At 47.2% G+C, this 13997-nt stretch overlaps 1 protein-coding gene across 2 annotated transcripts in view; it reads left to right on the top strand.

The window, feature by feature from the left end:
- Positions 1-12684, top strand: part of LOC125630359 (uncharacterized) — a 75465-nt gene extending 62781 nt beyond the window's left edge. For both annotated transcript variants that reach the window (XR_012666530.1, XR_012666526.1), the window contains one exon: positions 9473-12684. The gene's annotated coding sequence lies outside the window, so the exon portion shown is untranslated. The remainder of the gene's footprint in view (positions 1-9472) is intronic.
- The last annotated feature ends 1313 nt before the right edge of the window (positions 12685-13997 follow it).

Here is a 13997-nt window from a genome sequence, read left to right as displayed (position 1 = left end):
TAAAATAACAAATTAGACATGGAACACTTAACATTATTACAGATTGGCTGACGTGCAGAGCATGCTACATGAGATTTCCAACTCCTGCACTAATCATTAGCACCAATAATGACTCTGTCTAAGAAGCGGGTGCAGTCGGAATACAGTTCAGAGACCTGGAAAAAATATTATTTTGAAGGCAGATTTACTTTAAAAAGTAATTGGGACAAGTGTCTCCAGTGATAAAACTTAATACACTCAAAAAGCTCGGCACTCACCTTTCAATTATGTCCCCAGACTTAACATAAGAAACTGCAGCATTTGAGGAAAAGAGGCAGAGGCTTCAGAGCTATAATATATATTTCCCAACTTGTGTGTACCATTCAGAACAGCCCAGCACTGGCAGCAGTACTGGATTTACCATGGTGTTGGGCCCAGAGTCAGAAGGGGCCCCGGCCAGCCTGATCCCCAGGCCGGCTGAATTGGCCGGGAAAGCTGCCCATGCCCCACTTCTTCCCCAAAGCCCCGCCCCTTCTCTGCCACCACCCCGCCTCTTCCCACCCCTGCTCCACCCCCACTCTACCCTTTCCCCTGAGCAAGGTCCTGGGGGACTGCAGCAGGGGTCGGGCGCACCCTACCCTCACCGGGTGGCAGGAAGTGGAGCCAGGGGAGCAGAGCTGGGGGTCCATGAGTGCGGGGTCGGGCCCACCCTGCACTCACCGGGCGGCAGGAAGTGGAGCAACCCGGCCCCAGCCTGCTCTGCTGGCTTGTGCTAGGGGTGGTTCCCTCCTGCCCCCGAAGCCTTGGGAGGAGATGGAGCAGTGGGGAAGGGGTATGCGATGGGGAAGAGAAGCGGGGGAGCAGGGGCTAGGAGAAAGGCAGTGGGGAAAAAGGGGGTGAGGTGGGGAGGAGATGGGGCAGTGGGGAAGGGGCATGGGATGGGGAAGAAAAGGGTATGGGGAAGTGAGGGCAGGGGGAAGGAAGGGGATGGGATGGGGAGGAGATGGAGCAGTGGGGAAGGGGCATGCGATGGGGAAGAGAAGGGGTGGGGGAAGTGGGCGCTGGGGGAAATAGGCAGTGGAGAAGGAAGGGGCATGGGATGGGGAGGAGAAGGGGATGGGGAAGTGGGGGCAGGGTGGGAAGCGAGGGCTGGGAGAAAGAGGCAGTGGGGACAAAGGGAGTGGGGTGGGGAGGAGATGGGGCAGTGGGGAAGGGGCATGGGATGGGGAAGAAAAGGGGATGGGGGAAGTGAGTGGGGAGAAGGAAGGGGATGGAATGGGGAGGAGATGGAGCAGTGGGGAAGGGGCATGCGATGGGGAAGAGAAGGGGATGGGGGGAAGCGAGCACTGGGGGAAAGAGGCAGTCAGGAAGGAAAGGGGTGGGATGGGGAGGAGATGACATGGTGGGGAAGGGGCATGGGATGGGGCAGAGAAGGGGATAGGGGAAGCGGGGGGCCAGCATGAGGATCCCCTTGGCAGCAGCTGGGGCTCCCTTGTTAAGCAGGCCCATGAAACCCTCAGCCTGACAAGCCCCACTTCCCCTGCATCTTTACTACCCCAATGAGCCCCCCAGGCACCCTCCCCACTGAGCCCCAACCACCTACACCTGGACCCCCACCCAAATGAACCCCACCTCCCCTTCACCCAGACCTCCCCCTGCTGCGCTCCAACCACTTTCACTTGGTCCCCCCTGAGACTCCCATTGCCCCTGCACCTGGAACCTCCCTGAGCATCCAGATCCCCCACTGAGCTGCCTGCACCCAGGTTGCCCCACACAGAACCCTCTTACCCCCATCTGGATCCCCCCACACGAAGTCCCTCTGCACGTGGATCCTGCTGCCAGGCTGAACCTCCCTGCCCACATCTGGTGTGCCTGGCACAAAAGGAGCAGGGCCCCAGGGTGTTTCTGTGGCAGGCATGGCCCTTGTGCTGTATTACGGTCAGGTTCAGCCTCACTGCCAAGTTCCTGTCCCAGGGGTGTGGGGGAGGCTGCAGGGTATTCTCCCACCTCCATGCAGCCAGTGACCTGTGCTCCCCACTGCCATGGTGGAGCTTCCGCATTATTTATTGTAAAAAAAAATTGCAGAATTTTAAAATATTATGCACAGAATTTGATGCAGAATTCCCTCAGGACTATGGGGCACTGTACAGCTGTGATGGTGGGACTGTGAAGGGGGTGCTGGACAGTAGAGGATCTGTGGGTGGAGGAGCTGGGCGGGGGTATGGTGTGCAGGGTGCTGTGCAGTTGTGGTGGGAGGTCAGTGAGAGGGGTGCTGGGCATAGTGGGTCCGGGGGCTTTGGGCATAGGGATCTGTGGGGGAAGGCTCTGGGTGGGGGGGTGCTGGGCATAAGGGCAGGGCTCTGGGCAGGGGGGCAGTGTGGAAGGGGTATGCTGGCAGCGCAGGGCTGGGCAGGTCAGTGTGCGTCTAGCAGTTGTGGGTTTGTAAACAGTGCCCTTTTGCTGGGCTGAGTGGGGCCACTCCCTTTGCACTGTGCATCATTGCTCCCAACCGACCCCTCGGTCTGCGGACCACCGCCCCCATCACGTGCCCTATTTCTCCAATGGGGGCCCAGAAATATGTTTGGTGCTGGGCCCACAAAAAGTTAATCTGAAACCTGACTGGCAGAGGATTGGTAAGAAGACCCAAGAGCCCTCTTCCTACTCTAGTTTTGTTTCTAGGCAGCCCTGATGACTTTTTTTCCTGAGTAACTTGTAGAGCTTGTGACGCTTTCTTGGGGTGTCCAGAACTGTAATTCACTTTGTTACCCTTCTGCCTCAGCAAGAAAGATATTTGCTGCTACAAAACTGTGTGCCAACTTCCTGACACTCCAGTCTGTTAGACAGCCCAACAAACTTCTCAGGCCCCTGCCAGTCCTTACCTTGCCTTTCAGGGAACTCTTGGTGACCCCAGTCCAAATCCCCAGGAACAGCATTCCTCTGCAGCAACCAGCCCCTGTCACTGGATGCCCACAGAAATACCAAATCTGCTGTCTCCAAAGATACAGAGTACACACCAGCTTGCTGGCTCAGCTGGGGATGCACCCCTCACTTTAACATAACAGCACTGAGATGGATTTATAATTAAATAAGAATAAATTTATTAATAAAGAAGAGAGATTTAAATGATACTAAGCAGAGATTAATAGAAACAGAAAATAGTTACAAATAAAACAAAAATATAATAATGCTTGCTAGTGACTAAAGCTTAATGGATTACAATCCTTGTGTTGTCTTACCCCAAGACTCTTCTTAGCAGGCTTCAAGCTTTATAAAGCAGCCTTCTCACTTACAATTACTTCTCAGCATCAGCAACCCATATAGTTGGAGCTCCACTGTTCATAGATGCAAAAAGAAAAGGAGGACTTGTGGCACCTTAGAGACTAACAAATTTATTAGTCTCTAAGGTGCCACAAGTCCTCCTTTTCTTTTTGCGGATACAGACTAACACAGCTGCTACTCTGAAAACTGTCATAGACGCAAAGAGCGCTAACCTCATTGTACCTTTAGTGGGGGCTAACAAAGGGATTCTCTCCCCTTTCTCAGGTAGTCCAGTAACCCTCTGAGATGTGCTCTTTGGAAGTGTATCCCCAGATAAAGTTTTTCTCCCCTACTGCTCGTGTTCCAGTGAGCTGACGCCATGCTGTTTCCTCATCCTCCTGATAACTGGTGTTCACTTCAGATGCAAGAGAACTGCCCATTGTCTCTGGCATCATCCTGCTCAATTTACATGATAGACACAGGCAAATAGGCAAAGCAACAGTCCTTTGTCTAGGACAAACTTGTTTATCAAGTCCTCCTCCTGCAAACATATTTTGGGAATATATTTCCAGCATACATACATACATTTTACACACCATTCGTACATACATCACACAATGGTATGAACAACTGGTGTGTCACCAGCTTTCATTTGCTACACACGACACTCTTTACAGCAGGAGTCAGCAACCTTCGGCACACAGCCCATCAGGGTAATCCGCTGACAGGCCGTGAGACATTTTGTTTATGTTGACCGTCTGCAGGCACAGCCCCCTGCAGCTCCCAGTGGCCTCGGTTCGCTGTTCTCGGCCAATGGGAACTGCGAGGGGGCTGTGCCTGTGGATGATCAACGTAAACAAAATGTTTCACAGCCCGCCAGCTGGCTACTCTAATGGTCCGCGTGCCAAAGGTTGCCGACCCCTGCTTTACAGATTAATACTATGATGACAGTGCATTAGGTGAAGTGAGTGTGTCCATCCATGTAGATATCTGCACCTGTCTTTGGCATTGAAGGGCTGTTATGATCACAGTGCTGAACAAGACACAACTGTAGGATTTTATGGACATGAAGATGCAGAAGATAGGCTGAACAGGCAGTCAGTTATGGGGAAGATTTAGGCCCTTCTAGTAGTTCCATCCATGTAGATATCTGCACCTTCACAGAGCCCTACTGAATGCAGTGAGGGAAGAAACAAGTTTTTTTTATTTAAAAAAAGGTGGCTAGTATTGAGTAGTGCATATATTAATTGGATTAAGATACTATGCAAATCCAAAATAAGATTTATATAGCAAATTTATTCTTCTTTTCTTATATTATTTTCCATGAATAATCCCCAGTAGACACTAGTGAAGTGGTTTGAAGAAATGCAAAGCAGAACTGAGCTTTCATCTCCCTGTGTGGGTGTTCCTGAGCAGTACTCATGAGAGATACTGGTCAAACTTGGCAGGGCAAGAGATGTTGGGTAGCACAAGCACAAAAGGAATATGAACGCTTCACCCTGAGAGAGAGAATTTTTAAGTGGAATACAAAATTATGTGCAGAAACGTGGGCTCAACTCTCTCAAAGCTGAAAATTACACAGTACTTTCAAATGCAAATGATGTAAAGATGTCTTGTATATAAAAAGGTAAGAGTGCTCATTTAGTAATGACACATAATATCAAACACCTTTTAAGTTAAGCTATCTGGAGTGTATAAGAGTTGTGAAACTGAGCTATGCTACAGCAGAAGTAATTGAACAGATATATTTACCGAGGCTTTAAAAATATGCTATAGTGTGCATTTCTTACTCGAGATTTTGTGCCCCTATGAAGGCGGCAGCTTAAATTAACTTGATTTTTCTTTGCCACCATAATGGCACATGAACACTGCAATGTGGGGAAGTCAGCACTAGACTGACTTGGCACCCCGTTCCAGCACCCCTGGGGGCAGTAACCAGACTTTTGGTGTCCGGTCAGTACTTCTGACCGGACACTGTACAGGTCCCCTTTCAACTGAACTTTCCGGTCAAAAACTGGACACCTAGCATCCCTAGGAACCTGCTATCCAGCTACCTAGCCCTTCTGGGTGCAGGGCTGGCCCTTCAGACTCCCCTGTACTTAATCACACACTCTCCCAGAATTCCACTGAAAGGTATGAGCGTTCTGGTTTACTGTATAACTCTCTTTGGAAGCTTGTAGCTTATAAAGGACAAGAGAGTCCAGATCATTTAGAACACAACAAACATTCTAATTGCAATGCCCCTCACTAGCTCACCCTTCTCTTGGGAGTCCTTGGGGACCATCTGGACTCAGGAAACAGGCCGGGCCCGCTGCCTTGTGAGACTGCCACATGCCGGGCTGCTGCTCCTTCGTGGAGACTTCTTCCCCAGTGTCTGTCACCTTCCACTCTCTTTCCCCCAGCTTCCAACATGTTTCCTTATCTAAGCCCCTCCTGGTTACCTGATTTCCTTTGTTCTGTGTCTGGTAACTTTCCATTGCTCCGACTTTCCTCTCCTTTCAGACAGAGGAAGAAGTGTTTGCTCCCTGTTGAGCATCTCCATTGTCTGTTCAAAGCACCCTCATTAAGTACCTTCCCATTGTCCTCAGCTTGGACTGTACCTGCTGCATATCCTGTCAGCAGTGGGGGATCCATATACATATAGGCTTTAAATGACACAGTAATTTCAGGATCCTGTTTTATCATCAAGAATTCATAAGATGTACAGACAGAGCCCCCCAGTTCATCACAAGAATATCACACATCCTTTAGAAATCTCTTCATCTCAGTGCCATCCTTACTTCAACAACAACATCATTTAAAAATGTATAAAGACTGTATCATGAATTTGTTTGTGAAAATGTCAGTGGAGCTGCTCTAGAAAAATCATCAAAAAGGAACTATCTTCGTGATTGTCTTTAAATGGGCTTATATTGTAAAGTCTGAATTTTAAAAGAAATCATCTGGTCATGTTAGCTCTGTGCTTCTCTGGAGGCATGAGATCTTACAGTATGTGATGCAGAGGTTGCTATGGCAATTTTGCATTTTTTCAAGTATTTTTTTAGATTTCTTCAGTTGCTATTAATAAATTTCCTGAAATACTTTGGGGAAAAAAAACCCTAGTCTACCAAAATAACACTTGTCTGTCATAAATTAGCTGTTTAGAGTCCAATCTTTTTCCTTTCAAAGTCAATGCAAATCTCCCACTGACTTTATATGGGAATATGACTTGGCCCCAAATATTTGGAATTTTTAATATGATAGTGCCTCCTAAATATTGGGTGGTTTTTTTTAAATCGCCAAGTACTGCAAATGCCCTGAATTCTGACACAAAATAATTGCATCAATACTTGATGACCATTTGCATTGGTGCATTCATCAGCCATGTATGCAAATTTTTGGAATGTGGTGAGAGAGTTCTTCTCTTTTTCAACTGTTGAGTCTTTCACTGTTGCACCACATGTGTCTAGCCAGTCAGCTGAGTTTCTTGCGGAAAGATAGTGAGCATTTGCTGGTCTTGTTCGGAATCAGTGTTCAACCTCAGGATGAACAAGTGACAATGCACTTAACATTGGCCTCCAGTTTGTAGTGTGTGGTATCTCTTGCCTAAATAGAAAGTATGATGCCACGGCCATGTTTGTTCGCATGAACTGTGTTGTGTCTCCAGCATTCTTAACAGCCTCATTAACACTCACCAGTGCTGTCATTGGTTAGTGGAGACTCAGAGTTCAGAGCTGCTTTCAAATGAGTTTACCTCCCAGGTGGGGGGCAAGAAGGCATCTTGCTCATTCCTCCAGCTGCTCACTGTTTGCTCTGGCCACTGTTTTTCGTTGTGCCACGGTTCACTCCATCGCTCTGTTGCCAATGGCCCTGCGCCATCACCTTCTGCTGCCACCTGCCACTGTGACCTCTGCAAGTTGGTCTCTTGAGGTTCCACCCGCTCTCAGTGATTTCAGCTGAGCTCTCAGTGGGGGAACCTCGCTGCTTGTGCAGGCTGGGCCATCTCTTCCACAGAAACACTGTCCCACAGCAGGTCTAAGCACTTAGACCTGATTATCAGTGATTTCAGCTGTAGTGATCACTTAACAAAACAAAGACTTCTATGGAGCCTAACCACTCTGTCTTTAAACAGTGGAGAGGGGCATGCCCCCCCCCGCATTCAAGTGATTTATAACCCAACCCCAGCCAAAATCTATCACTTGGGCAACACAGCTCTGTTTGCTGGATACCTAAATAGATTAGGTGTGAGTGTAAATATAATCTGGTCCTGAAGCCTTTCCCCCCAACCCCCAGCTCATCACTAGCTGTCACTATTAGGCTGGCCAACATCATTGAAATGAATGCTCTGACATTGCCATAAAAAACAACAGCTGTATAAGGAAGCTAGTCTATGTTCATACTTTTCAAATCCATTCTACTTTTTCAAATACACGTATTTTATGATACACGTTATATGCCTTTAAAGTGTGTATTAATGTTTCAATTTCAATTCAAATTTCCAAACAATCACTAAATTGGTGACATTGCATGTAACTAGTTCACAAAACTGTGTGTTGGGGGGGGTGTTGGGGAAATTCGGGGGGGGGGGAAGAGTAAACACCCCAATGTGGGGGTTTAGGGAAATCCCCGCTCACATGTGAGATCATGACCTGGAGCTGCCATCATATGAGGCATACATCTTAAGACATCACATAGGCAAGATATGACAAAAACAAGCTCATTTAAGAATAGTATATGTGGATAGACTGGGTCTCTTCACCATTGTAAATCAGGATTAATTCCATTACTACAATAATATTGATAAGCAGCACCAAGTAATAAGTTATTTGTGAGCCATATTCTGAGCTCAATTCCACCAAGTAAATCCAAAAGAACTCCTATTAGTAGCTCTATGATAGTGTAATATCAGAATCTTTATATCTTTACTCCATCAGGGTGATTCTGAAATATAGAGTCAAATAACTATAAAGTCCCATTTCACTAGATGGAAACTGCACCTCTTAAGAAAGAGACCAAAAACCATTCAGTTTTTGGCTTCTTTTTCTGCTACTAGCCTATGAGGGAAAAAAAAAATTGAGTCAAAGTGCCTTATTGGATGTAAGACAGTTCATCGGCAAGAAACTTAGCCTTTTCTCTGCTGAGAAGAATTACTGCTTAATCACCTAGAACACATTCTTCAAGAGACCTCAAGCAGTTTATTCCAACATGTCTTTTCCAGCATTATAGTCTGACACCTGCCTCACACATGAACACAGTGTGTCTGCTGATATGACTGAGAGATTCACTCTGGTCTTCCAGACTCAACTCCAACTGTGTACTGACAATGTTTTAAACAAATGGCTCCCATAACATTACCCTCTTTTCTTTTAAGGAACCCTGCATAGGAAGGGTGTATGTGCAGACAGAGCGGAGAATGGAGGGATGAAGCGGGTCTATAATTTGTCTTTCCATTAAAATAAAAATGCTTTCTCAAACACAACCAACAAGGGAGGCACCACTTGGCAAACAAATATTAAGTGAACTTGCTGGACACATTAATACTTTGTTCCAGAAAAGTATACTGAGTGTATTGTTAGTATACCACCACGTTCAGCTTGTATAGTTTGATGTGGGGGCAAAGACCTTACAGAGAATTGAGGCATCTTCTTCCATATGATTTTTTAATTAGCTGCCGTCCGCTGCAAATTGGCCCACTAAAAAAATGCTTGTCAGAGTATTTTTTATATATCCCAGGAACAATTCACCTTGTGATATATCCGGGGCTGGGGGTGGGGGTGAAGTCTATCAGTAGAAGGGCACTCACTCCAACCCTCCCCTCTGTTGGTGGTAGATTTTTAACAATGGGCTGTTGGGAGTGCCCAAGAACTCCTCTCCAGCACATCACTGCTGGACTCCCCTAGGATTAATTCAGGGGTGTAACAGAGCACAAGATCCATGAATGGCCCAGGGGGTAGCTGCCAGACTCCAACATAAGCAAAGAAAAGTGACAGGTTTCAGAGGAACAGCCGTGTTAGTCTGTATTCGCAAAAAGAAAAGGAGTACTTGTGGCACCTTAGAGACTCACGAAAGCTCATGCTCAAATAAATTGGTTAGTCTCTAAGGTGCCACAAGTACTCCTTTTCTTTAAAGAAAAGTGAGTTTCCCAGACTGCTTTTCCCAGCGCTGCTTCTGGTTGGCTTGTTTTCCATATTCACAGTGATGCTTTCTAACTGTAACTTATGTAGTAGTCCAACCAGGATTTATCTTTCCTTTTCAGGTCTTTTGGGACTAAGTAAAAGCAGCATGTGGAGGATGTGATAGTGAGATGTCCCTTAGCTCCAGAGAAATCCAAGATGTAACACCTTTGACTCCCAACTTTCCTTTACAGTTTCAAGTCAGCCAGAGGGTGTACGCTCCCAGAAATTTCCACCTCTCTCCTTCTGTGTGCTCCTTTCTTTCCTATTCCCTTTCTCCTGTTTAAAAGCTATCTTCTTTGGCTGGTTTGCTGTGCAAGAGAATGAATCCAAAATGGAAGAAGACCTGCCATTTATAGACCCAGCCCCTTCTGCAAGTGGGATTGCACTAATCAGAGGGCCATGCTAAGGATTAACAGTGTGTGCCACAGCTCTAGTTGAGCAACCCTTCTTGGACACTCACCAGACTGCTTCAAGAGGACCCAGCTGCTGGACCCCATGTGTTTTAAGCCTTCAGAGTCTGAACAGAGCCCAGACACCGTCCCTATCTTGGAGTCCCTAGGCACACCCTCACAGTGCAGATCTTCTATCTAGCATCCCCTCTTGAGAGCAGCCTGCTGCCCAATCCCTGGAACTAGTACTGGCCCCTCAAGATTGCCTGTATCTTAAAAACACCCTCTCCCACAATCTCACCCAAGGTGTGAGCTGTCTGGATTATCATTTAACTCTCTCGGGAGGCACTTGATAAGGTGTAGCACATAACACATATAGGCTTTGCACAGGACTCAAACACAGCATTTACTTAAGCATGGGAAATACACAGAAAGTATAGATAATATAGAAAACAACAAACAACATGAATGCAATGCCCCTTACTCTAGCTCGATCTTCCTTTGTCAGTCCTTGGGGGACCATTTTTGTTCAGATAGGCAGGGTTCCCCCATGCCTCATCAGGCTCCTACAGCAGCCTCCCTCATCTTGAGTTCATGAAAATGGCTAAAGATCCTGAATTAATCAGCTCCTGCCCTTTATTAACCTTCCAGTCCCTCAGCCACGTGACCTCCAGATAAGCCTCAACAGAGGATCACAGAACTCTGGCATGTGACTTTGTTGCCACGTGATCCCTTCCCTGACAAATCAATTCTCCTACCTAGGAGTCAGCCTATTATGTAGATCGATCCCATTTCAATGGGAGAGCACTTAAGTCAATGACCCTCTATCTATAGTCAACCCTGTATCACTAAGACTTGGAGTTTTAGTCTGACATAGAGACAAGCAGACAGCAGAGAAGACAACTAGTCCCTACATTGAAAATGGAGTTTTCAGTTGGATAAACATACATACAGAGCATTCATAATCTGACACAGAATTCATAAATTGTACAGACAGATTTCCCAAATCATCACAGCATTCATGCAGCTCTAGACCTGACTGCAGTGCTAGCTCTGCAGGAGGGGGTGCCAGAGAGCCAGAATCCTTATTGATTTAATACGATTAAAGTCAAGTCTTTGTGCATATATTTTCATATGCAATGTATCATACCATCTTATTTGCTTTTCTTCACATTTATTTGCAGGCTCTGCAATTGTGTGATAACAATGACCAGCACCTTGTGTTGCCCCTGAAGGCTGGGTATATTACACTGTCGATAGGGAAGTGAATAGGATAGTTGTCTTTTGCCAGAAGTTAAATTTTACAATGAGAGTCTACAGCACCCCATGTAGGTGGATGTAAAATGTTACCAAATCAGCATTCCCCACTCACACTGGTGGGGTAACATTTTGTACCCACTTGACACAGTTGTAAATAACTCCACAAAATGCAAGACAGATGACAAACCTGTCCTGTGTTTTATATCCATGGATTATCACAATAGACACATAAAACCATACATAGCAGGGACCTGGTATATTTCTCAACTGCATTTTCAGAACTCAGTACAAATCACTGACAGGATTAAAGTATAGATTGGTAAAAGTGAAACTACTTTTCAATTTCTATGACAAAACAAACACCAATCTTTTGGGGGGTTTTAGTTAGAATATTCTTGAATCTCATCTCACTAGTAAAGGAGAATTATGATACTGACATGTCATAGTCCTCACTTGAGCAGACTAAGGGTATGTCTACACTATGAAATTAGGTCAAATTTATAGAAATCTTTTTTTTAGAAATCGTTTTTATATATTCGAGTGTTTGTGTCCCCACAGAAAATGCTCTAAGTGCATTAAGTGCATTAACTCGGTGGAGTGCTTCCACAGTACCGAGGCTAGATTCGACTTCCGGAGTGTTGCACTGTGGGTAGCTATCCCACAGTTCCCGCAGTCTCCGCTGCCCATTGGAATTCTGGGTTGAGATCCCAATGCCTGATGGGGCTAAAACATTGTCGCGGGTGGTTCTGGGTACATATCGTCAGGCCCCCGTTCCCTCCCTCCCTCCGTGAAAGCAGCAACAGACAATCGTTTCACGCCTTTTTTCTTGAGTTACCTGTGCAGATGCCATACCACAGCAAGCATGGAGCCCGCTCAGGTAACTGTCACCGTATGTCTCCTAGGTGCTGGCAGACATGGTACTGCATTGCTACACAGCAGCAGCAACCCATTGCCTTGTGGCAGCAGACGGTACAGTAGGACTGGTAGCTGTCATCATCATGTCCGAGGTGCTCCTGGTCGCCTCTGTGAGGTCGATCAGGAGCGCCTGGACAGACATGGGTGCAGGGACTAAATTTGGAGTGACTTGACCAGGTCATTCTCTTTAGTCCTGCAGTCAGTCCTATTGAACCATCTCATGGTGAGCAGGCAGGCGATTCGGATTGCTAGCAGTCCTACTGTACCATCTTCTGCCAGGCAGGCAAGAGATGAGGATGGCTAGCAGTCCTACTGCACCATCTTCTGCCAATTCTGGGCTCAGGAAACAAGCACAGACTGGTGGGACTGCATAGTGTTGCGGGTCTGGGATGATTCCCAGTGGCTGTGAAACTTTCGCATGCGTAAGGGCACTTTCATGAAACTTTGTGACTTGCTTTCCCCTGCCCTGAAGCGCATGAATACCAAGATGAGAGCAGCCCTCACAGTTGAGAAGCGACTGGCGATAGCCCTGTGGAAGCTTGCAATGCCAGACAGCTACCAGTCAGTTGGGAATCAATTTGGAGTGGGCAAATCTACTGTGGGGGCTGCTGTGATGCAAGTAGCCAACGCAATCAAAGATCTGCTGATATCAAGGGTAGTGAGTCTGGGAAATGTGCAGGTCATAGTGGATGGCTTTGCTGCAATGGGATTCCCTAACTGTGGTGGGGCCATAGACGGACCCCTTTTCCCCATCTTGGCACCGGAGCACCAAGCCGGTGAGTACATAAACCGCAAGGGGTACTTTTCAATAGTGCTGCAAGCTCTGGTGGATCACAAGGGATGTTTCACCAACATCAACGTGGGATGGCCAGGAAAGGTACATGACGCTCGCATCTTCAGGAACTCTGGTCTGTTTCAAAAGCTGCAGGAAGGGACTTTATTCCCAGACCAGAAAATAACCGTTGGGGATGTTGAAATGCCTATATGTATCCTTGGGGACCCAGCCTACCCCTTAATGCCATGGCTCATGAAGCCGTACACAGGCAGCCTGGACAGTAGTCAGGAGCTGTTCAACTACAGGCTGAGCAAGTGCAGAATGGTGGTAGAATGTGCATTTGGACGTTTAAAGGCACGCTGGCGCAGTTTACTGACTCGCTTAGACCTCAGCGAAACCAATATTCCCACTGTTATTACTGCTTGCTGTGTGCTCCACAATATCTGTGAGAGTAAGGGGGAGACATTTATGGCAGGGTGGGAGGTTGAGGCAAATCGCCTGGCTGCTGGTTACGCGCAGCCAGACACCAGGGCGGTTAGAAGATCACAGGAGGGCGCGGTGCGCATCAGAGAAGCTTTGAAAACCAGTTTCATGACTGGCCAGGCTATGGTGTGAAAGTCCTGTTTGTTTCTCCTTGATGAAACCCCCTCCGACCCTTGATTCACTCTACTTCCCTGTAAGCTAACCACTCTCCCCTCCTCCCTTTGATCTTGCAGAGGCAATAAAGTCACTGTTGCTTCAAATTCATGCATTCTTTATTCATTCATCAGACAAATAGGGGGATGACTACCAAGGTAGCCCAGGAGGGGTGGTGGAGGAGGGAAGGAAAATGCCACACAGCACTTTAAAAGTTTACAACTTTAAAATTTATTGAATGCCAGCCTTCTGGTTTTTGGGCAATCCTCTGTGGTGGAGTGGCTGGTTGGCCGGAGGCCCCCCCACCGCGTTCTTGGGCATCTGGGTGTGGAGGCTATGGAACTTGGGGAGGAGGGCGGCTGGTTACACAGGGGCTGTAGTGGCAGTCTGTGCTCCAGCTGCCTTTGCTGCAGCGCAACCATACACTGGAGCATACTGGTTTGATTCTCCAGCAGCCTCAGCATTGAATCCTGCCTCCTCTCATCACGCTGCCGCCACATTTGAGCTTCAGCCCGCCACTTACTCCTCCTGGTCATTTTGTGCTTTCCTGCACTCTGACATTATTTGCCTCCACGCATTCGTCTGTGCTCTGTCAGTGTGGGAGGACAGAATGAGCTCAGAGAACATTTA

Source organism: Caretta caretta, chromosome 1 (assembly GCF_965140235.1).
Source record: "Caretta caretta isolate rCarCar2 chromosome 1, rCarCar1.hap1, whole genome shotgun sequence".
Lineage (NCBI taxonomy): Eukaryota > Metazoa > Chordata > Testudines > Cheloniidae > Caretta > Caretta caretta.
This window is presented reverse-complemented; position numbering and strand designations above follow the sequence as displayed.